The 27800-nt window shown below is 40.7% G+C and overlaps 1 protein-coding gene across 6 annotated transcripts in view; it reads right to left on the bottom strand.

The window, feature by feature from the left end:
• Positions 1–27800, bottom strand: part of HDAC4 (histone deacetylase 4) — a 779940-nt gene that overhangs the window by 625936 nt on the left and 126204 nt on the right. The window lies entirely within an intron of this gene.

Here is a 27800-nt window from a genome sequence, read left to right as displayed (position 1 = left end):
TCATAGGAGGTGGGGTAAGGATTCTGTATGCGACGCATCTCTGTAAGATTGGATCGTCCTTTCTTAGGGGCATATTTAGTCACTGTTTCCTTACTTTTTGTTTCGCCAATCAATTGTTGAGATATTTCATAATTATCGGCGAGCGAGGCTGTTTCTAGTATATTTACCATGGGGCAACTAATCAAATACCTATGCAAGTCTTCTGGTAAATTATTATTTAAAATCCTCATGCAGGATCAATTGGGAAAGACTTTCCATAGATTTACAGTTAGAAGCTCTACACCATCTCTCAAAAGCGATTTTCTTTTCACGAGCAAAATCCACATACGACTGAGTTGGCTGGCGTTTTAATGCTCTAAAGGTTTTTTGGTAACTTACTGGGAGGAGATCATAAGCCTCTAGGATAGCCTTCTTAACAGAATCATAATCCACATATTTCTCAAAAGGTAACGTAGCCATACACCTTTGAGCTTTACCAGACAACGAAGTATGTAATAAGGTTGCCCAGTGTTGTCGGGGCCAGCTCATAGCACGTGCTTGATTCTCAAAGACTTCAAAATAAGTATCTAAATCTCCGTCATTAAACCTTGGAACCATAGATGCAGCTTTTTGTATATTAAAAGAATCATTTCAGGATTCAGTACATCTTTCACTCACATTTCCTTGTTGCTGTAGTCTTATATAGCGGAGCGTTTCCCTTTGAAAGTCTTCTTCATTTAATTTACGCTGAGCCTCAATTTGAGCAGTCTGTAAAATAAATAGTCTCTAATTTCTCAAACTGACTTTGAGAAATATGTCCCGATGGTATCGAAAATGAGGAAATTGAACTGGCAGTATGTGGATATTCCTTTGGACGTGCACCTTGGTGAGGGCCAGGCTGACCATTAATAGGAATTCCTTCAGTAACGGGCGAATGCCTAACAGCGGCTGCACCCTGCAATACTTCATATCTCGACTGGTAGCTTACTTCAGGAACTAAACTTTCAGAGTCAGAATCTCCTGCTACATGATAGTTAGAGGCCCCTGGAAATAATTTGTTTCTAATTATTGCCCTTACGGTATTGGCTGTGTAATATTTATCGTATGGTACTCCCAATTTACGAGCTATCTGCCAGCACGTTTGAAGTTTCAAGGAGTCCAGCTTTGACAATGTTAAATCTTCAAATAACTCTTTAATGTGATCTTCCACGATCAATATTTTGAAATTAACTAAAGATAAATTCCCAGTATATAACTTTAATATTGTTCTTTTGATCAATGTCTTAGAACAACAGAGATCCCGGACGGGTACCCCATTTGTTGCGAATAAGAATTTTTTTTAAAGAACTTCAGAATGTGGCCTGTTACCATTCATTTTTTATGCAACAAAATTTTTGGATCCGAGTTATTTAAAGTTTTAGAGTCTAGGGGAAATAATTTCAACTGGGAAACTCCATAGAATAATATTCAAATTTATTAAAGTATTTAAATACAATACTTTATCTTCTTTGTAGTTAAGGCAACTTAATACTTTGTACAATAAATTTACCATATACATTTAGTTCAAAATCATGGAAATGTCACATTAATAAGGAAGTTTAATTATTCTTCCTGTAATTAAGTCTTCAATAACATTTACGTCTTTGTCTTAACAAGACTGTAAACTCAAAATACAAAAGGTACTAGATTTAACAAGACCTTTGAATCTGGCCGTAAAGTATCTCTATGGATTACTGAACTGACCAAGAATATAAATATCAAAAGAGTCTTTCAAAGCAATGAGGAACAAAGTGAGTCAGCTCTTGAGTCCAATTCTCAAAACCATTCAAACTGTACACCGTAAGAGCCAATATACGATCAGTTGTCAGGGCTAGAGCAGGGAGCAGACTGACTACTTGCCAGTCTGTTGACGTGTCGTCAGGTTGGATCAGCTGACCCACGTCAGCCAGCCGGACATAAACAATTGAACAATTCACCGGATAGTTCCGAGACTTAAACTCTATATACACAAGAAATCCTACCTAACAATAATACTAAAATAATAGTGATAATAACAAAATAGTGATAATAGTGATAATAACGATAATACCATGGTATTTTTCATATATTAACAGATAATAATATAATGCCGAAAGTCTCTATTTTAGCTATAAACGGGGACTTTCGCGCTATAATATTAAGTGATGAACATATTCTCTTACAATAGTTAAATAACACAGGATGACCAATTTCGAAGATATAACATCCTCCCCTAGACTGTGCTCTATCTGTGGTTTTCTTTGCCTGTCCCCGATCTTCATGACTTTGCACTTGGTACATACCTACCTGGAAGTTATTCCGGGGATCAACGCCCCCGCGGCCCGGTCCAAGACCAGGCCTCCCGGTGGATCAGGGCTTGATCAACTAGGCTGTTACTGCTGGCCGCACATAATCCAACGTACGAACCACAGCCCGGCTGATCCGGCACTGGCTTTAGGTATGTGTCCAGCTCTCTCTTGAAGGCAGCCAGGAGTTTATTGGTAATTCCCCTTATGCTTGGTGGGGGGGCCGTTGAACAGTCTTGGGCCCCGGACATTTATGGTGTTTTCTCTTAGTGTACCAATGGCGCCCCTACTTTTAATTGGGGATATTTTGCATCGCCTGCCCAGTCTTTTACTTTCGTAGGGAGTGATTTCTGTGTGCAGATTCGGGACCATTCCTTCCCGGATTTTCCAAGTGTAGATTATGATATAATCTACACTTTCCATCGAGTACAAGTCAAGTACTTCCAAGCGTTCCCAGTAGTTAAGGTGCTTGACAGAACTTATAGGTGCAGTAAAGGTTCTCTGTACACTCTCTAGATTTGCAATTTCACCTGCTTTGAATGGAGATGTTAATATACAGCAGTATTCCAGCCTAGAGAGAACAAGTGATTTGAAAAGGATCATCATTGGCTTGGCATCTCTCGTTTTGAACGTTCTCATTATCCATCCTATCATTTTCTTTGCACTTGTGATCGTGGCAATGTTGCGATCCTTGAAAGTGAGATCCTCAGACATTACTACTCCCATGTCCCTTACATTATTTTTCCGCTCTATTGTATGGCCAGAGTTTGTAGTATACTCTGTTCTAGTTATTATCTCCTCCAGTTTTCCATAACGGAGTAGTTGGAATTTGTCCTCATTGAACATCATATTGTTTTCCGTTGCCCACTGGAAAACTTTGTTTACGTCTTCTTGGAGGTTAACCGTGTCCTCGATAGATGACAGTCTCGTGCAGATCCTAGTATCATCTGCAAAGGATGATACGGTGCTGTCGTGTATATCTCTGTCTATGTCTGATATAAGGATGAGGAATAGGATGGGGGCGAGTACTGTGCCTTGTGGAACAGAGCTCTTCACTATGGCAGCCTCCGATTTAACTCTGTTGACCACTACTCTTTGTGTTCGATTTGTTAGGAAGTTGAAGATCCATCTCCCCACTTTCCCAGTTATTCCTTTAGCACGTATTTTGTGCGCTATTACGCCATGATCGCACTTGTCAAATGCTTTTGCAAAGTCTGGGTATATTACATCTGCATTCTGATTTTTTCCCAATGCATCCAAGGCCATATCATAGTGATCCAGTAGTTGTGAGAGGCAGGAGCGACCTGCCCTGAACCCAAGTTGCCCTGGATTGTGCAGTTTTTGGGAAACCAGGTGGTTTGCAATCCTGCTTCTTAGCACTCTTTCAAAGATTTTTATGATGTGGGACGTTAGAGCTATTGGTCTAAAGTTCTTAGCTAATGCTTTGCTGCCACCTTTATGGAGTGGGGCTATATCCGTTGTTTTAAGTGACTGTGGAATTTCACCTATGTCCAAGCTCCTCCTCCATAGTGTACTTAGGGCACGTGAGAGGGGTTTCTTGCAGTTCTTAATGAATACAGAGTTCCACGAGTCTGGGCCTGGGGCTGAGTGCATGGGCATGTTGTCAATGGCTTTTTCAAAGTCTATCGGAGTTAGGGTAATGTCGGAAATCTGGCATACATTTATGGAGTTTTGAGGCTCATTCATGAAGAAATCATTTGGGTCGTCGATCCTCAGACTGATTAGTGGCTCACTAAACACAGAGTCGTACTGGGATTTCAGTATTTCACTCATTTCCTTGTTGTCATCTGTGTAAGTCCCATCCTGTCTGAGTAAGGGCCCGATAATAGATGTGGTATTTGCCTTGTTTTTGGCATATGAAAAGAAATATTTCGAATTTCTTTCAATTTCACTAATAGCTTTAAGCTCCTCCTGTCTCTCCTGGTTTCTGTAAGAGTCCTTTAACTTAAGTTCAATAGTTTCCACTTCCTTGGTCAGCGCCTCCTTCCGTGTATCAGATATTCTACCGTTCCTGAGGTTAAACTCTAAGAGCCAGTTGCTGGACTAGGCTTGCAGCCTGTCTAGGTCCCTCTCTAATCCTGCCTGATACTCATCCGATTGAATTCTCCTCAATAGCTTCAGATCGTCTGCAAACAGGGACACTTCTGAGTCATGTCATTCACATATACCAGAAACAGTACCGGTCCTAAGACCGAGCCCTGTGGAACCCCGCTCGTCACTGGCGCCCACTCTAACACCTCGTCACGTACTATGATTCGCTGATGCCTCCTGTCAGGTATTCTCTGATCCACTGTAGTGCTTTCCCTGCCTGGTTCTCCAGCTTTTGCACTAATCTCTTGTATGGGACTGTGTCAAAGCCCTTCTTACAGTCCTAGAAAATGCAATCTACCTACCCCTTTCTCTCTTTCTCTCTTGCCTTACCGCCGTCACCTTGACATAGAACTCAAGAAGGTTTGTGGCACAGGATTTCCCGTCCCTGAATCCGTGCTGGTTGTCGTGAATCTCATTCCTTTCTAGGTGTTCCACCACTCTTCTACTACTCTCCATGACTTTGCATACTATACATATCAGTGACACTGATCTGTAGTTTAGTGCTGCGAGTCTGTCTCCTTAAAAACTGGGACTACATTTGCTGTCTTCCACACGTGTGTGTGTGTGTGTGTGTGTGTGTGTGTGTGTGTGTGTGTGTGTGTATATGAGCTTGGGCGAGTGTGTATGTTTGTGTGTGAAGATGCTTGAGTGTTTCACAATGGTGTGTGCGTAGAGGTTGCTGAGGTACTCACAAGAGTGTGAGTAGAGGTTGCTGAGGTACTCACAAGAGTGTGTGAGTAGAGGTTGCTGAGGTACTCACAAGAGTGTGTGAGTAGAGGTTGCTGAGGTACTCACAAGAGTGTGTGAGTAGAGGTTGCTGAGGTACTCACAAGAGTGTGTGAGTAGAGGTTGCTGAGGTACTCACAAGAGTGTGTGAGTAGAGGTTGCTGAGGTACTCACAAGAGACGTGCACACTCAACTGTATCACCAACCTGAAAGTAAATCAATGGACGTATTGGATAACTACATAATCTTAACAGGTTTCTTTATCTATGTGATTGAAAGTATGTATACTATTATAAACTGGTCAGTTACCAAAAACTCATCTAAAATTAAGTCCTTTCTAAAATGTTCTCTTATAAGTTTAAAGAGATTTTTATTTTTTCATTTATGTAAATGTAAAAATTAAAAATTTTGTGCCAAAAGAACCTTAGAAAACTTACCTAACTTAATTATAACAAGCGAAATATAATTTAGCCTAATCCAGCTAAATACTTTAGATAAGTTTACAATAATTTAATAATAAACAAACACAGTGAAAAATATTTTCCGTTAGGTTCAGAATGATTTTTGTGAAATTATTGCAAACACAAATTTTCGCTTGCTTTATTCGGCAAGAAGAGTATTGCTATTTAAGCCAAAATCGCAAATATTACTTATTCGGCACACACACACACACACACACACACACACACATTTATATATATATATATATATATATATATATATATATATATATATATATATATATATATATATTTATATATATATATAGTCTCTGACAATGTGAGACATGAAAGCGCTTGGAAATTCAATATTTTTTTTCACAGTTGTTATTTCGCATGTGTGTGTGTATAAGTGAGTGTTGTACGTACAGGTGTGTGCATGTGTATGTATACATGTATGAATATTATGTATGCATTACTGTATTGGTGTATGTATGTGAGCATGAATGAATATATGTATGTGAGAAATTATGTGATGCATATACGTGAGCATGTATGTACGGAGACTATGTGAGCATGTATGTATGGAGACTATGTGAGCATGTGTGTATGGAGACTATGTAAGCATGTATGTATGGAGACTATGTGAGCATGTATGTATGGAGACTATGTGAGCATGTGTGTATGGAGACTATGTGAGCATGTATGTATGGAGAGCATGTGAGCATGCATGTATGTATGGAGACTATGTAAGCATGTATGTATGGAGACTATGTAAGCATGTATGTATGGAGACTATGTGAGCATGTGTGTATGGAGACTATGTAAGCATGTATGTATGGAGACTATGTGAGCATGTGTGTATGGAGACTATGTAAGCATGTATGTATGGAGACTATGTGAGCATGTATGTATGGAGACTATGTGAGCATGTATGTATGGAGGCTATGTGAGCATGTATGTATGGAGAGCATGTGAGCATGCATGTATGTATGGAGACTATGTGAGCATGTATGTATGGAGAGCATGTGAGCATGCATGTATGTATGGAGACTATGTGAGCATGTATGTATGGAGACTATGTGAGCATGTATGTATGGAGGCTATGTGAGCATGTATGTATGGAGAGCATGTGAGCATGCATGTATGTATGGAGACTATGTGAGCATGTATGTATGGAGACTATGTGAGCATGTATGTATGGAGGCTATGTAAGCATGTATGTATGGAGACTATGTGAGCATGTATGTATGGAGACTATGTGAGCATGTATGTATGGAGGCTATGTGAGCATGTATGTATGGAGAGCATGTGAGCATGTATGTACGGAGACTATGTGAGCATGTATGTATGGAGGCTATGTAAGCATGCATGTATGGAGACTATGTGAGCATGTATATATGTAGGCTATGTGAACATGTATGTATGGAGACTATGTGAGCATGTATATATGGAGGCTATGTGAGCATGTATGTATGTATGGAGACTATGTGAGCATGTATATATGGAGGCTATGTGAACATGTATGTATGGAGACTATGTGAGCATGTATATATGGAGGCTATGTGAGCATGTATGCATGGAGAGCATGTGAGCATGTATGTATGGAGACTATGTGAGCATGTATATATGGAGGCTATGTGAGCATGTATGTATGGAGACTATGTGAGCATGTATGCATGGAGAGCATGTGAGCATGTATGTATGTATGGAGAACATATGAGCATGTATGTATGGAGACTATGTGAGCATGTATGTATGGAGACTATGTGAGCATGTATGTATGGAGAACATATGAGCATGTATGTATGTATGGAGGATGTGAGCATGTATGTATGGAGACTATGTGATCATGTATGGAGACTATGTGAGCATATATGTATGGAGAACATATGAGCATGTATGTATGGAGACTATGTTAACATGTATGTATGAAGAACATGTGAGCATGTATGTATGGAGAGTATGTGAGCATGTATGTATGGAGCATGTATGTATGTATGCATGAAGGATGTGAGCATGTGTGTATGTATGTATGATGTGAGCATGTATGTATGATGTGAGCATGTATGTCTGATGTGAGGATGTATGTATGTATGATGTGAGCATGTATGTATGATGTGACCATGTATGCATGCATGGTGTGAGCATGTATGTATGTATGATGTGAGCATGTGTGTATGCATGATGTGAGCATGTATGTATGATGTGAGCATGTATGTATGCATGATGTGAGCATGCATATATGCATGATGTGAGCATGTATGTATGATGTGAGCATGTATGTATGCATGATGTGAGCATGTATGTATGCATGATGTGAGCATGTATGTATGCATGATGTGAGCATGTGTATGCGTATGTGAGAATGTATGTATGTGAGCATGTATGTATGCATGATGTGAGCATGTATATATGCGTGATGTGAGCATGTATGTATGTATGTATGATGTGAGCATGTATGTATGCATGATGTGAGCATGTATGTATGCACGATGTGAGCATGTATGTATGCATGATGTGAGCATGTATGTATGCATGAAGTGAGCATGTATGTATGCATGATGTGAGCATGTATGTATGCATGATGTGATCATGTATGTATGCATGATGCGAGCATGTATGTATGCATCATGTGAGCATGTATGTATGTATGTATGATGTGAGCATGTATGTATGCATGTGAGCATGTATGTATGTATGATGTGAGCATGTATGTATGCATGATGTGAGCATGTATGTATGTATGATGTGAGCTTGTATGTATGCATGATGTGAACATGTATGTATGCATGAAGTGAGCATGTATGTATGTATGATGTAAGCATGTACGTATGCATGATGTGAGCATATATGTATGTATGATGTGAGCATGTATGTATGCATGATGTGAGCATGTATGTATGTATGTATGGTGTGAGCATGCATGTATGTATGATGTGAGCATGTACGTATGTATGATGTGAGCATGTATGTATGTATGTATGATGCGAGCATGTATGTATGTATGATGTGAGCATGTATGTATGTATGTATGATGTGAGCATGTATGTATGTATGATGTGAGCATGTATGTATGATGTGAGCATGTATGTATGATGTGAGCATACATGTATGTATGATGTGACCATGTATGTATGCATGATGTGAGCATGTATGTATGATGTGAGCATGTATGTATGCATGATGTGAGCATGTATGTATGCATGATGTGACCATGTATGTATGATGTGAGCATGTATGTATGCATGATGTGACCATGTATGTATGATGTGAGCATGTATGTATGATGTGAGCATGTATGTATGATGTGAGCATGTATGTATGCATGATGTGAGCATGTATGTATGCATGATGTGAGCATGTATGTATGCATGATGTGAGCACGTATGTATGCATGTGAGCATGTATGTATGATGTGAGCATGTATGTATGAATGATGTGAGCATGTATGTATGCATGATGTGAGCATGTATGCATGATGTGAGCCTGTATTTATGCATGATGTGAGCATGTATGTATGCATGATGTGAGCATGTATGTATGCATGATGTGAACATGTATGCATGATGTGAGCATGTATGCATGATGTGAGCATGTATGTATGCATGATGTGAGCATGTATATATGCATGATGTGAGCATGTATGCATGATGTGAGCATGTATGTATGATGTGAGCATGTGTTTATGCATGATGTGAGCATGTATGCATGATGTGAGCATGTATGTATGCATGATGTGAGCATGTATATATGCATGATGTGAGCATGTATGCATGATGTGAGCATGAATGTATGATGTGAGCATGTATGTATGCATGATGTGAGCATGTATGCATGATGTGAGCATGTATGTATGCATGATGTGAGCATGTATATATGCATGTGAGCATGTATGCATGATGTGAGCATGTATGTATGATGTGAGCATGTGTTTATGCATGATGTGAGCATGTATGCATGATGTGAGCATGTATGCATGATGTGAGCATGTATGTATGTATGTATGATGTGAGTATGTATGTATGCCTGATGTGAGCATGTATGTATGCATGATGTGAGCATGTATGTATGCATGATGTGAGCATGTATGCATGATGTGAGCATGTATGTATATATGTATGATGTGAGTATGTACGTATGCATGTGAGCATGTATGTATGCATGATGTGAGCATGTATGTATGCATGATGTGAGCATGTATGTATGCATGATGTGAGCATGTATGTATGCATGATGTGAGCATGTATGTATGCATGATGTGAGCATGTATGCATGATGTGAGCATGTATGTATGCATGATGTGAGCATGTATGCATGATGTGAGCATGTATGTATGCATGATGTGAGCATGTATGCATGATGTGAGCATGTATGTATGCATGATGTGAGCATGTATGCATGATGTGAGCATGTATGTATGCATGTGAGCATGTATGATGTGAGCATGTATGATGTGAGCATGTATGTATGCATGATGTGAGCATGTATGCATGATGTGAGCATGTATGTATGCATGATGTGAGCATGTATGCATGATGTGAGCATGTATGTATGCATGATGTGAGCATGTGTGCATGATGTGAGAATGTATGCATGCATGTATGCATGATGTGCGCATGTATGTATGCATGATGTGAGCATGTATGCATGATGTGAGCATGTATGTATGCATGTGAGCATGTATGCATGATGTGAGCTTGTATGTATGCATGATATGAGCATGTAAGTGTGAGCATGTATGTATGCATGATGTGAGCATGTATGCATGATGTGAGCATGTATGCATGATGTGAGCATGTATGTATGCATGATGTGAGCATGTATGCATGATGTGAGATGTATGTATGCATGATGTAAGCATGTATGCATGATGTGAGCATGTATGCATGATGTGAGCATGTATGAATGCATGATGTGAGCATGTATGCATGATGTGAGCATGTATGTATGCATGATGTGAGCATGTATGCATAATGTGAGCATGTATGTATGCATGATATGAGCATGTATGCATAATGTGAGCATGTATGTATGCATGATGTGAACATGTATGCATAATGTGAGCATGTATGCATGATGTGAGCATGTATGCATAATGTGAGCATGTATGCATAATGTGAGCATGTATGTATGCATAATGTAATTATGTATGCATAATGTGAGCATGTATGCATAATGTGAACATGTATGCATGATGTGAGCATGTATGTATACATGATGTGAGCATGTATGTATGCATGATGTGAGTATGTATGCATGATGTGAGTATGTATGCATAATATGAGCATGTATGCATGATGTGATCATGCATGCATGATGTGAGCATGTATGCATGTGAGCATGTATGTATGCATGATGTGAGCATGTATGCATAATGTGAGCATGTATGCATGATGTGAGCATGTATGTATGCATGATGTGAGCATGTATGCATAATGTGAGCATGTATGTATGTATGATGTGAGCATGTATGTATGCATGATGTGAGCATGTATGTATGCATGATGTGAGCATGTATGCATGCATGTGAGCATGTATGTATGCATGATGTGAGCATGTATGCATGATGTGAGCATGTATGTATGCATGATGTGAGCATGTATGCATGATGTGAGCATGTATGTATGTATGATGTGAGCATGTATGTATGCATGATGTGAGCATGTATGTATGCATGTGAGCATGTATGCATGTGAGCATGTATGTATGCATGATGTGAGCATGTATGCATGATGTGAGCATGTATGCATAATGTGAGCATGTATGTATGCATGATGTGAGCATGTATGCATAATGTGAGCATGTATGTATGTATGATGTGAGCATGTATGTATGCATGATGTGAGCATGTATGTATGCATGATGTGAGCATGTATGCATGCATGATGTGAGCATGTATGTATGCATGATGTGAGCATGTATGCATGATGTGAGCATGTATGTATGCATGATGTGAGCATGTATGCATGATGTGAGCATGTATGTATGCATGATGTGAGCATGTATGCATGATGTGAGCATGTATGCATGATGTGAGCATGTATGCATGATGTGAGCGTGTATGTATGCATGATGTAAGCATGTATTTATGCATGATGTGAGCATGTATACATGATGTGAGCATGTATTTATGCATGATGTGAGCATGTATGTATGCATGATGTGAGCATGTATGCATGATGTAAGCATGTATTTATGCATGATGTGAGCATGTATGTATGCATGATGTGAGCGTGTATGTATGCATGATGTAAGCATGTATTTATGCATGATGTGAGCATGTATGTATGCATGATGTGAGCATGTATTTATGCATGGTGTGAGCATGTATGTATGCATGATGTGAGCATGTATGCATGATGTAAGCATGTATTTATGCATGATGTGAGCATGTATGTATGCATGATGTGAGCGTGTATGTATGCATGATGTAAGCATGTATATATGCATGATGTGAGCATGTATGTATGCATGATGTGAGCATGTATGTATGCCTGATGTGAGCATGTATGTATGCATGATGTGAGCATGTATGCATAATGTGAGCATGTATGCATAATGTGAGCATGTATGCATGATGTGAGCATGTATGTATGCATGTGAGCATGTATGTATGATGTGAGCATGTATGTATGCATAATGTAAGCATGTATGTATGATGTGAGCATGTATGTATGATGTGAGCATGTATGCATAATGTGAGCATGTATGCAAAATATGAGCATGTATGCATGTATGTATGATGTGAGCATGTATGCATGATGTGAGCATGTATGCATAATGTGAGCATGTATGTATGTATGATGTGAGCATGTATGCATGATGTGAGCATGTATGCATAATGTGAGCATGTATGTATGATGTGAGCATGTATGCATAATGTGAGCATGTATGTATGATGTGAGCATGTATGCATGATGTGAACATGTATGTATGCATGATGTGAGCATGTATGTATGCATGATGTGAGCATGTATGTATGCATGATGTGAGCATGTATGTATGCATGTGAGCATGTATGCATAATGTGAGCATGTATGCATGTGAGCATGTATGTATGCATAATGTGAGCATGTATGTATGCATAATGTGAGCATGTATGTATGTATGATGTGAGCATGTATGCATAATGTGAGCATGTATGTATGCATAATGTGAGCATGTATGTATGCATGATGTGAGCATGTATGTATGCATGATGTGAGCATGTATGTATGATGTGAGCATGTATGCATGATGTGAGCATGTATGCATGATGTGAACATGTATGTATGCATGATGTGAGCATGTATGTATGCATGATGTGAGCATGTATGTATGATGTGAGCATGTATGTATGCATAATGTGAGCATGTATGCATAATGTGAGCATGTATGTATGTATGATGTGAGCATGTATGCATAATGTGAGCATGTATGCATGTGAGCATGTATGTATGCATAATGTGAGCATGTATGTATGCATAATGTGAGCATGTATGTATGCATGATGTGAGCATGTATGCATGATGTGAGCATGTATGCATGATGTGAGCATGTATGCATGATGTGAGCATGTATGTATGATGTGAACATGTATGCATGATGTGAGCATGTATGTATGATGTGAACATGTATGTATGCATGATGTGAGCATGTATGTATGCATGATGTGAGCATGTATGTATGCATAATGTGAGCATGTATGCATAATGTGAGCATGTATGTATGTATGATGTGAGCATGTATGCATAATGTGAGCATGTATGCATAATGTGAGCATGTATGTATAATGTGAGCATGTATGTATGCATAATGTGAGCATGTATGTATGCATAATGTGAGCATGTATGTATTCATGATGTGAGCATGTATGCATGATGTGAGCATGTATGCATGATGTGAGCATGTATGCATGATGTGAGCATGTATGCATGATGTGAGCATGTATGCATGATGTGAGCATGTATGTATGATGTGAGCATGTATGCATGATGTGAGCATGTATGCATGATGTGAGCATGTATGCATGATGTGAGCATGTATGTATGCATGATGTGAGCATGTATGTATGCATGATGTGAGCATGTATGCATGATGTGAGCATGTATGTATGCATGATGTGAGCATGTATGTATGCATGATGTGAGCATGTATGTATGCATGATGTGAGCATGTATGTATGCATGATGTGAGCATGTATGTATGCCTGATGTGAGCATGTATGTATGCATGATGTGAGCATGTATGTATGCCTGATGTGAGCATGTATGTATGCATGATGTGAGCATGTATGTATGCATGATGTGAGCATGTATGTATGCATGATGTGAGTATGTATGTATGCATGATGTGAGCATGTATGTATGCCTGATGTGAGCATGTATGTATGCCTGATGTGAGCATGTATGTATGCATGATGTGAGCATGTATGTATGCATGATGTGAGCATGTATGTATGCATGATGTGAGCATGTATGTATGCATGATGTGAGCATGTATGTATGCATGATGTGAGCATGTATGTATGCATGATGTGAGCATGCATGTATGCATGATGTGAGCATGTATGTATGCATGATGTGAGCATGTATGTATGCATGATGTGAGCATGCATGTATGCATGATGTGAGCATGTATGTATGCATGATGTGAGCATGTATGCATGATGTGAGCATGTATGTATGCATGATGTGAGCATGTATGTATGCATGATGTGAGCATGTATGTATGCCTGATGTGAGCATGTATGTATGCATGATGTGAGCATGTATGTATGCCTGATGTGAGCATGTATGTATGCATGATGTGAGCATGTATGTATGCATGATGTGAGCATGTATGTATGCATGATGTGAGCATGTATGTATGCCTGATGTGAGCATGTATGTATGCCTGATGTGAGCATGTATGTATGCCTGATGTGAGCATGTATGTATGCCTGATGTGAGCATGTATGTATGCATGATGTGAGCATGTATGTATGCATGATGTGAGCATGTATGTATGCATGATGTGAGCATGTATGTATGCATGATGTGAGCATGTATGTATGCATGATGTGAGCATGTATGTATGCATGATGTGAGCATGTATGTATGATGTGAGCATGTATGTATGCATGATGTGAGCATGTATGTATGCATGATGTGAGCATGTATGTATGCATGATGTGAGCATGTATGTATGCATGATGTGAGCATGTATGCATGATGTGAGCATGTATGCATGATGTGAGCATGTATGTATGCATGATGTGAGCATGTATGTATGCATGATGTGAGCATGTATGTATGATGTGAGCATGTATGTATGCATGATGTGAGCATGTATGTATGCATGATGTGAGCATGTATGTATGCATGATGTGAGCATGTATGTATGCATGATGTGAGCATGTATGTATGCATGATGTGAGCATGTATGTATGCATGATGTGAGCATGTATGTATGCATGATGTGAGCATGTATGTATGCATGATGTGAGCATGTATGTATGCATGATGTGAGCATGTATGTATGCATGATGTGAGCATGTATGTATGCATGATGTGAGCATGTATGTATGCATGATGTGAGCATGTATGTATGCATGATGTGAGCATGTATGTATGCATGATGTGAGCATGTATGTATGCATGATGTGAGCATGTATGTATGCATGATGTGAGCATGTATGTATGCATGATGTGAGCATGTATGTATGCATGATGTGAGCATGTATGTATGCATGTGAGCATGTATGTATGCATGATGTGAGCATGTATGTATGCATGATGTGAGCATGTATGTATGCATGATGTGAGCATGTATGTATGCATGATGTGAGCATGTATGTATGCATGATGTGAGCATGTATGTATGCATGATGTGAGCATGTATGTATGCATGATGTGAGCATGTATGCATGATGTGAGCATGTATGTATGCATGATGTGAGCATGTATGTATGCATGATGTGAGCATGTATGCATGATGTGAGCATGTATGTATGCATGATGTGAGCATGTATGTATGCATGATGTGAGCATGTATGTATGCATGATGTGAGCATATATGTATGCATGATGTGAGCATGTATGTATGCATGATGTGAGCATGTATGTATGTATGATGTGAGCATGTATGTATGCATGATGTGAGCATGTATGTATGTATGATGTGAGCATGTATGTATGCATGATGTGAGCATGTATGTATGCATGATGTGAGCATATATGTATGCATGATGTGAGCATGTATGTATGCATGATGTGAGCATGTATGTATGTATGATGTGAGCATGTATGTATGCATGATGTGAGCATGTATGTATGCATGATGTGAGCATGTATGTATGCATGATGTGAGCATGTATGTATGCATGATGTGAGCATGTATGTATGCATGATGTGAGCATGTATGTATGCATGATGTGAGCATGTATGTATGCATGATGTGAGCATGTATGTATGCATGATGTGAGCATGTATGTATGCATGATGTGAGCATGTATGTATGCATGATGTGAGCATGTATGTATGCATGATGTGAGCATGTATGCATGATGTGAGCATGTATGTATGCATGATGTGAGCATGTATGTATGCATGATGTGAGCATGTATGTATGCATGATGTGAGCATGTATGCATGATGTGAGCATGTATGTATGCATGATGTGAGCATGTATGTATGCATGATGTGAGCATGTATGTATGCATGATGTGAGCATATATGTATGCATGATGTGAGCATGTATGTATGCATGATGTGAGCATGTATGTATGTATGATGTGAGCATGTATGTATGCATGATGTGAGCATGTATGTATGTATGATGTGAGCATGTATGTATGCATGATGTGAGCATGTATGTATGCATGATGTGAGCATATATGTATGCATGATGTGAGCATGTATGTATGCATGATGTGAGCATGTATGTATGTATGATGTGAGCATGTATGTATGCATGATGTGAGCATGTATGAATGCATGATGTGAGCATGTATGTATGCATGATGTGAGCATGTATGTATGCATGATGTGAGCATGTATGTATGCATGATGTGAGCATGTATGTATGCATGATGTGAGCATGTATGTATGCATGATGTGAGCATGTATGTATGCATGATGTGAGCATGTATGTATGCATGATGTGAGCATGTATGTATGCATGATGTGAGCATGTATGTATGCATGATGTGAGCATGTATGTATGCATGATGTGAGCATGTATGTATGCATGATGTGAGCATGCATGTATGCATGATGTGAGCATGCATGTATGCATGATGTGAGCATGTATGTATGCATGATGTGAGCATGTATGTATGCATGATGTGAGCATGTATGTATGCATGATGTGAGCATGTATGTATGCATGATGTGAGCATGCATGTATGCATGATGTGAGCATGTATGTATGCATGATGTGAGCATGTATGTATGCATGATGTGAGCATGTATGTATGCATGATGTGAGCATGTATGTATGCATGATGTGAGCATGTATGTATGCATGATGTGAGCATGTATGTATGCATGATGTGAGCATGCATGTATGCATGATGTGAGCATGTATGTATGCATGATGTGAGCATGTATGTATGCATGATGTGAGCATGCATGTATGCATGATGTGAGCATGTATGTATGCATGATGTGAGCATGCATGTATGCATGATGTGAGCATGTATGTATGCTAGTGGTAATAATAATGACCAACAGTTTGGCTACTATTAATAATGATGTCAGTAATTATGATACTATCAAGATAATTATTACTTTATGATGGTCTTTATTTTGAAGTGTTGCTGTTTATCAAGCCAACAGCATAAACAGCAGCACCAACTGCAGCAACAAAAACAGCAGTAGCAACTGCAGCAACAAAAACAGCGTAGCAGCAACAGCAGTAGTAGCAGGAGCAGTAGCAGCAACAGCTGTAGTAGCAGGAGCAGTAGCAGCAACAGTAGTAGTAGCAGCAGCAGTAGCAGTAGCAGTAGCAGTAGCAGCAACAGCAGTAGTAGCAGCAGCAGTAGCAGCAACAGCAGTAGTAGCAGCAGCAGTAGCAGCAGCAGCAGTAGTAGCAGGAGCAGTAGCAGCAACAGTAGCAGCAGCAGTAGCAGTAGCAGTAGCAGTAGCAGCAACAGCAGTAGTAGCAGGAGCAGTAGCAGCAACAGTAGCAGCAGCAGTAGCAGTAGCAGTAGCAGTAGCAGTAGCAGCAACAGCAGTAGTAGCAGCAGCAGTAGCAGCAACAGCAGTAGTAGCAGCAGCAGTAGCAGTAGCAGCAACAACAGTAGTAGCAGCAGCAGTAGCAGTAGCAGCAACAGCAGTAGTAGCAGCAGCGTAGCAGAATCAGTAGCAGCAGCAGTAGCAGTAGCAGCAACAGCAGTAGTAACAGCAGCAGTAGCAGTAGCAATAGCAGCAACCGCAGTAGTAGCAGCAGCGTAGCAGAAGCAGAAGCAGTAGCAGCAGCAGTAGCAGCAACAACAGTAGCAGCAGCGTAGCAGAAGCAGCAGCAGTAGCAGCAACAGCAGTAGTAGCAGCAGCAGTAGCAGTAGCAATAGCAGCAACAGCAGTAGTAGCAGCAGCGAAGCAGAAGCAGTAGCAGCAGCAGTAGCAGTAGCAGCAACAGCAGGAGTAGCAGAAGCAGTAGCAGTAGCAGTAGTAGCAGAAGCAGTAGCAGTAGCAGTAGTAGCAGAAGCAGTAGCAGCAGCAGTAGTAGCAGAAGCAGTAGCAGCAGCAGTAGCAACAGCAGCAGCGACAACATCAATCATTGTGTGAGACGGACAGATAATTTAACCAAACCTTATCATTAATTGGCTGCAGACGCTGAGAGATACAGTGTGTGTGTGTGTGTGTGTGTGTGTACTCACCTATTTGTACTCACCTATTTGTGGTTGCAGGGGTCGATTCACAGCTCCTGGCCCCGCCTCTTCGCTGATTGCTACTAGGTCCTCTCTCTCCCTGCCCCATGAGCTCTTATCATACCTCGCCTTAAAACTATGTATGGTTCCCGCCTCCACTACGTCACTTTCTAGGCTATTCCACGGCATGACTACTCTATGACTGAAGAAATACTTCCTAACATCCCTTTGATTCATCTGAGTCTTCAACTTCCAAATGTGACCTCTTGTGTATGTGTCCCTTCTCTGGAACATCCCGTCTTTGTCCACCTTGTCTATTCCGCGCAGTATTTTATATGTCGTTATCATGTCTCCCCTGACCCTCCTGTCCTCCAGTGTCGTCAGGCCGATTTCCCTCAACCTTTCTTCGTAGGACAATCCCCGTAGCTCTGGGACTAGTCTTGTTGCAAACCTTTGCACTTTCTCTAATTTCTTGACGTGCTTGACTAGGTGTGGATTCCAAACTGGTGCTGCATACTCCAGTATGGGCCTGACGTAGATGGTGTACAGAGTCTTAAACGAATCCTTACTGAGGTATCGGAACGCTATCCGTAGGTTTGCCAGGCGCCCGTATGCTGCAGCAGTTATCTGATTGATGTGCGCCTCAGGAGATATGCTCGGTGTTATACTCACCCCCAGATCTTTTTCCTTGAGTGAAGTTTGCAGTCTTTGGCCATCTAAACTACATTGTGTCTGCGGTCTTCTTTGCCCTTCCCCAATCTTCATGACTTTGCATTTGGCAGGGTTAAATTCAAGGAGCCAGTTGCTGGACCAGGCTTGTAGCCTGTCCAGGTCTCTTTGTAGTCCTGCCTGATCCTCATCCTATTTGATTCTTCTCATTAACTTCGCATCATCTGCAAACAAGGACACTTCTGAGTCTATCCCTTCCGTTATGTCGTTCACATATACCAAGAACAGCACAGGTCCGAGGACTGACCCCTGTGGAACCCCGCTTGTCACAGGCGCCCACTCTGACACCTCGTCGCGTACCATGACTCGTTGTTGCCTCCCTGTCAGATATTCTCTGATCCATTGCAGTGCCTTTCCTGTTATGTGTGCCTGATCCACTATCTTAAATGCTCCACCAACCATCAAGGCATGGCACAACTTGCTACTTTTTGGCAATGTCTGCTTAGCTGTGCCGGAAAGAAGGGGAAAGAGGCTAGCCGCAATGATAATTAAATCCTTAAGAGATTTTCCTAGAGTTGATAACCTCATTCGCCTTCCCCGTCAACACAAAAAAGGGAGAGGCAGAACCCCCACTCACTCTACTGACAGTGAAAAAGTCAGAGTCCAGGTGAGCAAGAAAATTGAAGAGGGCAACACAGTAGGGGCAATCAGAATTATTACCAGTGAAGATACAGTTGCTCCCAGGGATGCTGACACGGCTGAAGCACTTAAAGGAAAGCACCCTGCCAGGGAAACCAGTGGCACCAACAGTTCCAACACCTCTGTCCCCACTATGGAACCATACCCCCGGCCGGGATTGAACCCGCGGTCATAGAGTCTCAAAACTCCAGCCCGTCACGTTAGCCACTAGTGGCTAACGCGACGGGCTGGAGTTTTGAGACTCTATGACCGCGGGTTCAATCCCGGCCGGGGGTATGGTTTATTTGCAATCGTGTCATTACGATTTCTTAAGTCACTATGGAACCATTGATTGTGGAAGACTCAGACATTTACAAAGCAATAATGTTGTTCCCATCTGGCTCTGCTGGGGGTTACACTGGAATAAGGCCACAGCATTTAAAGGAAATGGTTAATCCAGTTATTGGGGAAATTGCAGACACTGCTTTCAGAGATCACAAGGTTCGTCAACAATTCCTTGGCTGGTCTGATTCCTGATGAAATTAGACCTTTCTTTTTTGGTGCAACACTTTGTGCACTTAAAAAGAAGGAAGGAGGAATTCGGCCAATTGCAGTAGGCAACACGTTACACCGTCTTGTATCCAAAGCTGCTGTCCGAAGTATTCGTGCACAGGCAGCCATGATGCTTCAACCAAACCAGCTTGGCTTTGGGGTCTCTCAAGGAAGTGAAGCAGCGGTTCATGCAACAAGGGCGTATATCAACAACCTGCCTGAAGACAATGCAGTGGTAAAATTAGATTTCAAGAATGCATTCAATCTCCTGAAAAGAGACGTGGTATTAGCAGCAGTACAAGAACATTTCCCTGGTCTCTTCCCTTTTGTTTCAGCTGGGTATAGCAAGGAATCAATGCTTCTCTTTAGAGAGCATGAAATCACATCATCGGAGGGTGTCCAACAAGGAGATCCTCTTGCACCATTTCTCTTCTGTATAGCAGTTAGGGAAATCACAGTCAGACTGACCAGCGAGCTAAACATCTGGTTCCTAGATGATGGCACACTAGCAGGTACAAAGGAGTCCCTCCTACAAGACCTTACACAGGTAATGACACAGGGACAGGAAATGGGTCTCATCCTGAATCCATCCAAATGTGAAATCATCTCAGGCAGTCAACAAGTGATAAATGCAGTGAGATCAAAACTACCAGGAGCAGCAGTCATTGCCCCCACAAATAGTGTCTTGCTAGGAGCACCTCTGGGAAGCAATGCCATTGACACAATTCTCAGGAAGAAATTGGAAGAGTTAAGGAGAATGGAACAACGAATAGGCAATCTGGACACCCACGATGCCTTGTACCTTCTCACAAAGTGCTTGAGTCTGCCCAGGTTGACATATTTCCTAAGATGTGCACCTTCATATGATAACCCTATACTGCACGAATATGACAGTATTCTGAGGCAGATTTTTACGAAAGTACTTAACCTTACTCTAGAAGATGGGCAGTGGAACCAAGCTACACTTCCAGTCAAACTAGAAGGCATTGGTGTCCGCAAGTCATCACAGATTGCATTACCTGCTTTTCTGTCCTCGTGTATTGCATTCAGAGAGCTTGTAGCAGCGATTCTCCCTGAACATCTCAGGGACAAGATTGGAGTCCAGGACCAAAAATTCATTGACGGAGCAATGATCTGGGATAATCTAACGGGCTCTGAAACCAGACCTGCTCCCCCCAACAACTACAAACAGTCGCACTGGGATGGTCCAATAGTGGAAAATATAGCCTCAACAATGCTTCAGAGTGTGTCAGGGAAGGATAGAGCCCGCCTCCTGGCAGTGAGAGCCCATCATGCTGGGGACTTTCTGTTGGCTGTTCCCAACTCCAGCCTTGGCACATGCCTCGACCCACAGACCATCCGCATCGGTGTTGCCCTTCGACTTGCCGCCCCTATTCTCGCCGAACACAGGTGTATTTGTAGCAGTGAAGCAGCCACACATCCAGTTTCATTGCAAGAAAATTCTAGTATTGTGTTTATGCTGATGTGTTGTGTTCTGCATCACTGTAAGTGTTCAAACTTTTTTGTTCTGTGTTTTAGCACCTATTATTTTTCATGTATCATTGAACAAATTCACTCTTAGTGCAATTTTTAAGTTCTTCTTTTAGAGTAAATTGTTCTTTTGCTTGTTAAGTGTTGCTTGAGTGCACTTAAGAGTTAAAGTGTTCTCTCAGTTCATTCCTTCATATATTTCTTTTCTTGTGTGTGTGTAATATTTTTTTATTATTGCACTTTGACTCATTTTGCAATAATTCTTGTGCAAATATTGTGTTGTCTTTAAAATTTTTCTTGCAGAAATTTTATGCAGTGTTGTGCAATACTTTTTGATTAGCAATTATTTCCAATATTGCTACAGTTTATTTCAGTTCAGTTTCATATGCTCTGTTCTGTGCATAATATTTTATTCTTTCTGTGCCATTTTATTTTATTTCAGTGAATTGTGTCCCAGTTTGTTTTATTTTTGCACAAGCTTTATTGAGTCCATTTTATAATTTTATTGTGTATTTCCCTATTGCATTGAAAGTAAAGACAACTCACTGTGCCATTCATTCAACTTAAAGTAAAATTGAGCAAATCAGATTTGAGTAAAGTACAAGTTCTCTTGATTTTCAATCAGTAATTCTGATAAAAAAGTTTGAAAATCCATGAATTTTAGCTAAAAAATCAGGTTTGTCTGAAAAGTGATCTAAATGCTCTAAAATCATCGAAATATGCAGCAAAACATCATTTTACCATATTTTTCGATTTTTTCAATGCTTCAGGTATTTTTAAAAATAGCAAAAGCATTGAAAAAAATCGGAAAATATGGTAAAATTCATTCAATTGCGTATTTTTCTTGTGTGAGTTCTTTGCTTACTGTGTGACCTGTCAATTTTTAATTACTTATGCAGAATAGTTAAGCATTTTCTTCCCGTTTAAGCTTACTGTGTCATTCTTTTTGTTTCTTGCCTTATGCCCTTGAGTAAGTTCCCTGAGAACATGTCCCAGTCACTTTTGAATGTTCACTTAGTGTATCATGCCAGTCAAAGTCAATATGAATCAGTCCACAGTACCAACATTCCCTTACTGACTGAAAGACAATACCCAGTTCTTGAGCAATGTGTTTGTTCTCACAGCTTGTATCTGAGATTTGTTAAAGTGCTGCGAAATGTGAAGTTCAGATTAAGTTCCTATAGATCCGTGAATTACTTATTAATGTAGCCGAGCGGTCAGGCACTAGTAATACTGTCACTCCTGTCTGGACTCCAGCCACAATATCGTGCACGCAGGATAGTGCTGAGACTACTATCCTTGCGATGGCGACTTGTTCAAATACTCGTTCCTTCCCAGGGGACGCTTTGAGAAGAACTTTACTTGCAACGAGTTATGCCATCTCTTGCTGATGCCACAAGCCGTTGCAGAAAGACGTTTCTGTGGCTAGTGTGCTCACTTGAGTGTTGTTGTTGTCCCTTGTGTTTCAGATTGTGATCCCATCCTAGTTGACAGTAATCAGTGCATTGTAAGAAGTTATTTCTCGAGTAACTTTTACATGTTTTTAACGTTTGTAAGTGAAGTTTCTTTATAGCTGATACCTCGTGTCACTGTGTGCGACTCAGATTGAATATCAGCACTGTTGACCGTGTTCATTTATTTTCTCCTGTGCTTGCAGTTTGAGATAGTAGATTCGTTCTCCCTTGCTCATATTGCGTGTTATAGCATTAATTTTTTCAACCGGGGAGAGTCATCCACTCCACCGAGTTTGTTCATTCCTCCAGTAAGAAAGAACAGATCCCTTGTGTTCTGGTGATTCGATTCCTGCTCCAGGAAGATCTTATTCTTACTGTGAAGCCACCAGCACCCATTAGTGACTTTGTAATGAGCCAAGAATTACTGTATCGAACAGCCGAGTTGGGTACTCCAAGTAGAAGAGTGTACCAGTTAGTAATTCCACAGTCACTAGTGAACGTAGCTCTACAGCTAGTTCATGATGCACCAGGTGTTGCACACCCTGGTATGGATCGTTCTGTGAAACAAGCCAGAATGAAATAGTTTTGGCCACGTATGGCAACTGACATTTCAGAGTATGTTAAGAAATGTAGTGTCTGTATGCAACATAAAGGAAATGTCAATGGTCCTAACCCAATCCAGGTGTACCCAACCACTAGCGAACCATGGGAAAGAGTTGCCCTTGACTTGTTAACCAATTTTAAATGTTCCCTCCAAGGCAACAAACATCTGTGTGTTATGGTAGACCATTTCACCAGATATTGTGAGTTAGTTCCTATTGCAGATGAGACTGCAGACACAGTAGCTAAAGCGTTTAAAGAACGCATTATCTGCAGGCATACCACCCCTAAGTCCTTATTAACAGATAATGGAGGTGAATTCTGTAATGAGATTCTTGAAAATTTGTGTACTTTATACAAGATCTCTAAATCCACCATTGTTCCTCATCATCCTGCCAGCAATGGGTTAGCCGAACGAACCAATAAGAAAGTACTTGATGTCCTGAGAGCCACTATCAACCCCAATAGTGAAACTTGGGATGAAGTCATACCAGATGTTCAATGTGCCATAAATTCTGCTTACAATGCTTCCATAGGTGATACTCCACATTATGCATTGTATGGTGTAGACAAGCGTTTACCCTATGAGTTGTTATATTCCACTCCGAAACCTAATTACAACCCTGATGATTTCGTAGCAACTCGTACCAGCATGGCTCAAAGTGTTTTTAGAAGAATCCGTGAAACACTTCATAAATCAACAGCAGAATTTACTAGAGTAACTAATAGCCGTGCTAAGCCATCAAAAGTGAAAGTAGGTTCGAGAGTAATGCTGACAAATTTCAACAAAACATCCGCAATGCCTAAGCTCGATCAAAAGTTTGTCGGACCTTATCGAGTTGTAGAACATATCTCTGGTAATAAGTATAAGGTTAGAGAAATTAGTACTGGTAAGTACAAAGAATCGCATTTAGATCATATGAAATTAGTATGCGATGTTGATGATACTGCTACCCAGACTAATGTGACAGATGCTGGAAATCCTCTTGACTCTGTACACTCTACCTCAGATACTCAGTCAGATAATCAACCTGAATGTCGTTACTCCTTGCGTACTCGACAAGTAATGAGAAACCCACAAGTATCTTTTGTATATACTCGTTCAAATCTCCCTCAGTCAAGGCATGTGTTAGCCATTGCAGAGGAATTCGATCCCCCCAGAGATAACCATTCTGCATATGTAAACCTCACCCTCGCAGAATTGGGTTTAAATGTACATAGTCTGTATAACTAGATGTCCGAGATGAAGTAAATTGTCAACTGTTTGTTATTAACTGATTAGTTTTTTCTTAGAATTTTTTTTTTTTTCGTATTCACGTTCCCTCCGTATTCTGAGAATTTGACAGTAATAGTCTGAGTGCACCAGATACCTTTGCTGTTAATTTCACCTTGTATATATATATATTTATTCTTCCTCAGAATCCGTAGAGTGCATGAATACAGATCGATCGATCAATTCCATCCATATCGTACAATGATTTGTTCTTATAGTTTGTAATTCATTACGTTAAAAATCATTACGTTAAAAGTGATTACGTTAACACCCATTACGTAAAACTCATTTTGTTAACATCCATTATGATACCATCCATTAGTTCTAAGTTATATATGAATTTGTTATTGTATAGAATCAGCCCAGAACCACCTGCCTGTTCAGCCTATAAGATAGTAGTGCATGTCGAGACGACATACGTAATATGACCGAGCTGTCAGCATAGTTGCTGAACCCCCTTACATGTGCTGTACAGATTAGCTGAGCATTATAGTATCATCCATGTGTTTATATAGAAGACCCCTTAGGCCTGTGACTGTATGACGTCATGGGATGCAGCTTGAGTGTGAGGCGAGTTACCTCGGCCTCAGTCGGCGTTTGACACAGGCTAGGACAGGCAGAGGCTGGGCTCCATCTCCCATCATCACAGTCTGACAATATATCGTTACCATCCAACAAGTGTGTCTACCTTCAACCCTCGATATCTCCTTTTAAGAACCCCTACGATACCTGCTCCATGACCTTTGTCGTATCTCTTCTTAAGCTATGTATGGATCCTGCCTCCGCTATATCACTCCCCAGATTGTTCCACTTCCTAACAACTCTATGGCTGAAGAAATACTTCCCAAGAACCCTGTGACTCATCTGAGTTTTCAGCCTTTAGTTGTGTCCCCTTGTTGCTGTGTCCCATCTCTGAAACATCCTGTCCCTGTCCACCCTGTCAATTCCTCTCAGTATTTTATATGTCGTTATCATGTCCCCCCTATCCCTCTTGTCCTTCAGTGTCATCATGTTGATTTCCCTTAACCTCTCCTTGTAGGACATACCCCTTATCTCTGGAACTAGTCTTGTTGCAAATCTTTGCCCTTTCTCTAATTTTTTGACGTGCTTGACCAGGTGTGGGTTCCATACCGGTGCTGCATACTCCACTATGGGCCTGATATACACGGTGTAAAGTCTTGAATGATTCCTTACTCAGGCATCGAAATGCTATTCTTAAGTTTGCCAGGTGCCCATATGCTGCAGCACTTATTTGGTTGATGTGCACCTGAACTTGTACTCTGTCTGGGGTCTTCTTTGACGTTCCCAATCTTCATGACTTTGCACTTGGTGGGGTTAAACTCCAGGAGGCAGTTGTGGGACCAGGCTTGCAGCCTGTCCAGATCCCTTTGTAGTCCCATCTAATCCTCATCCGACCGAATTCTTCGCATTAGCTTCACATCGTCTGCAAAAAGGAACACCTCTGAATCTATCCAGTCCTTCATGTCGTTCACATATAACAGAAACAGCACCGACCCTAGGAGTGACCCTTGTGGAACTCTGCTAGTCACAGGCGACCATTCTGACACCTCGTAACGTAACGTACCATCACTCCTTGCTTCCTTCCTGTTAGGTATTCTTTGATTTACTGCAATGCCTTTGTTGTTATTCCTGCCTGCTCCTCTAGCTTTTGCACTAATCTCTTGTGCGGAACTGTGTCGATGGCCTTCTTGCAGTCCAAGAAAATGCAATCTACCCACCCCTCCCTCTCTTGTCTTGTGTTACCTTGTGGTAAAACTCAAGTAGGTTTGTGACACCGGATTTCCCTTCCCTGAAACTGTCCCTGAAAGTGTGCTCCACCACTCTTCTCCTGATAAGCTCTCCATAACTTCGCGTACTATGCATGTCAGTGACACTGGTCTCTAGTGTAATGCCACCTGCCTGTCTCCTTTCTTAAAGACTGGGAATACATCTGCCGTCATATACACCTCAGATAGTTGCCCTGTTTCGAAGGAGTCACTCCTAAATTGTCTAAGACTTTAAAGTGATAGAAGACAGAGGTAAGGGAAACAAAGAGGTTGCAGTGCTAGGGGCGGAAATCAAAAATTGCCAAGATATGTTAGGTAAACGTTCAGAAAAAAGAATAGTTCGTAGGACAGTTCGTAATAATAATAGGGAAATTTGTTGGCAAACAAAACGAGAAAGGGGGGACAAACAAAGCAAAAGCTTTCTTAGCATTTATTATTAAAATAGCCGGAATGTAAGAAATAGAATATATGACTTAAGACTAAGTGCATGTGCAAGCAACAGATATTAGTGCAATAAGTGAAACCTGGTTCAGTCTGAAATATAGGGACGTAACTATTAAATTTCACATACAGGGGTATAAATTATTCCACACTGACAGACAACAGGAAAGCTGGAGGAATTGCTATGTATGTTAGTGAGAAATTTAGACTGCTGTATCAGAAACGATATAAAGATGAAAGGGACAGACACGGAGTCTGTTTGGCTGCAGTTTCTCGAAGGGAATGAAAAACTAATTTTAGGTGTGATCTACAGACCCCTTGAACTCAGATACTGACCACAATAAACTTCTTTGGGGCGAAAATGCTAAAGCACCTAGAAATGGAAATGTAGTTTTAATATCAGATTTTAACTTTAGCCAAATCAAACAGAGCAATTTAA

Source organism: Cherax quadricarinatus, chromosome 11 (genome assembly GCF_038502225.1).
Source record: "Cherax quadricarinatus isolate ZL_2023a chromosome 11, ASM3850222v1, whole genome shotgun sequence".
Lineage (NCBI taxonomy): Eukaryota > Metazoa > Arthropoda > Malacostraca > Decapoda > Parastacidae > Cherax > Cherax quadricarinatus.
Note: the sequence above shows the minus strand (reverse complement) of the source record. Positions and strands in the feature narration are given on the sequence as shown.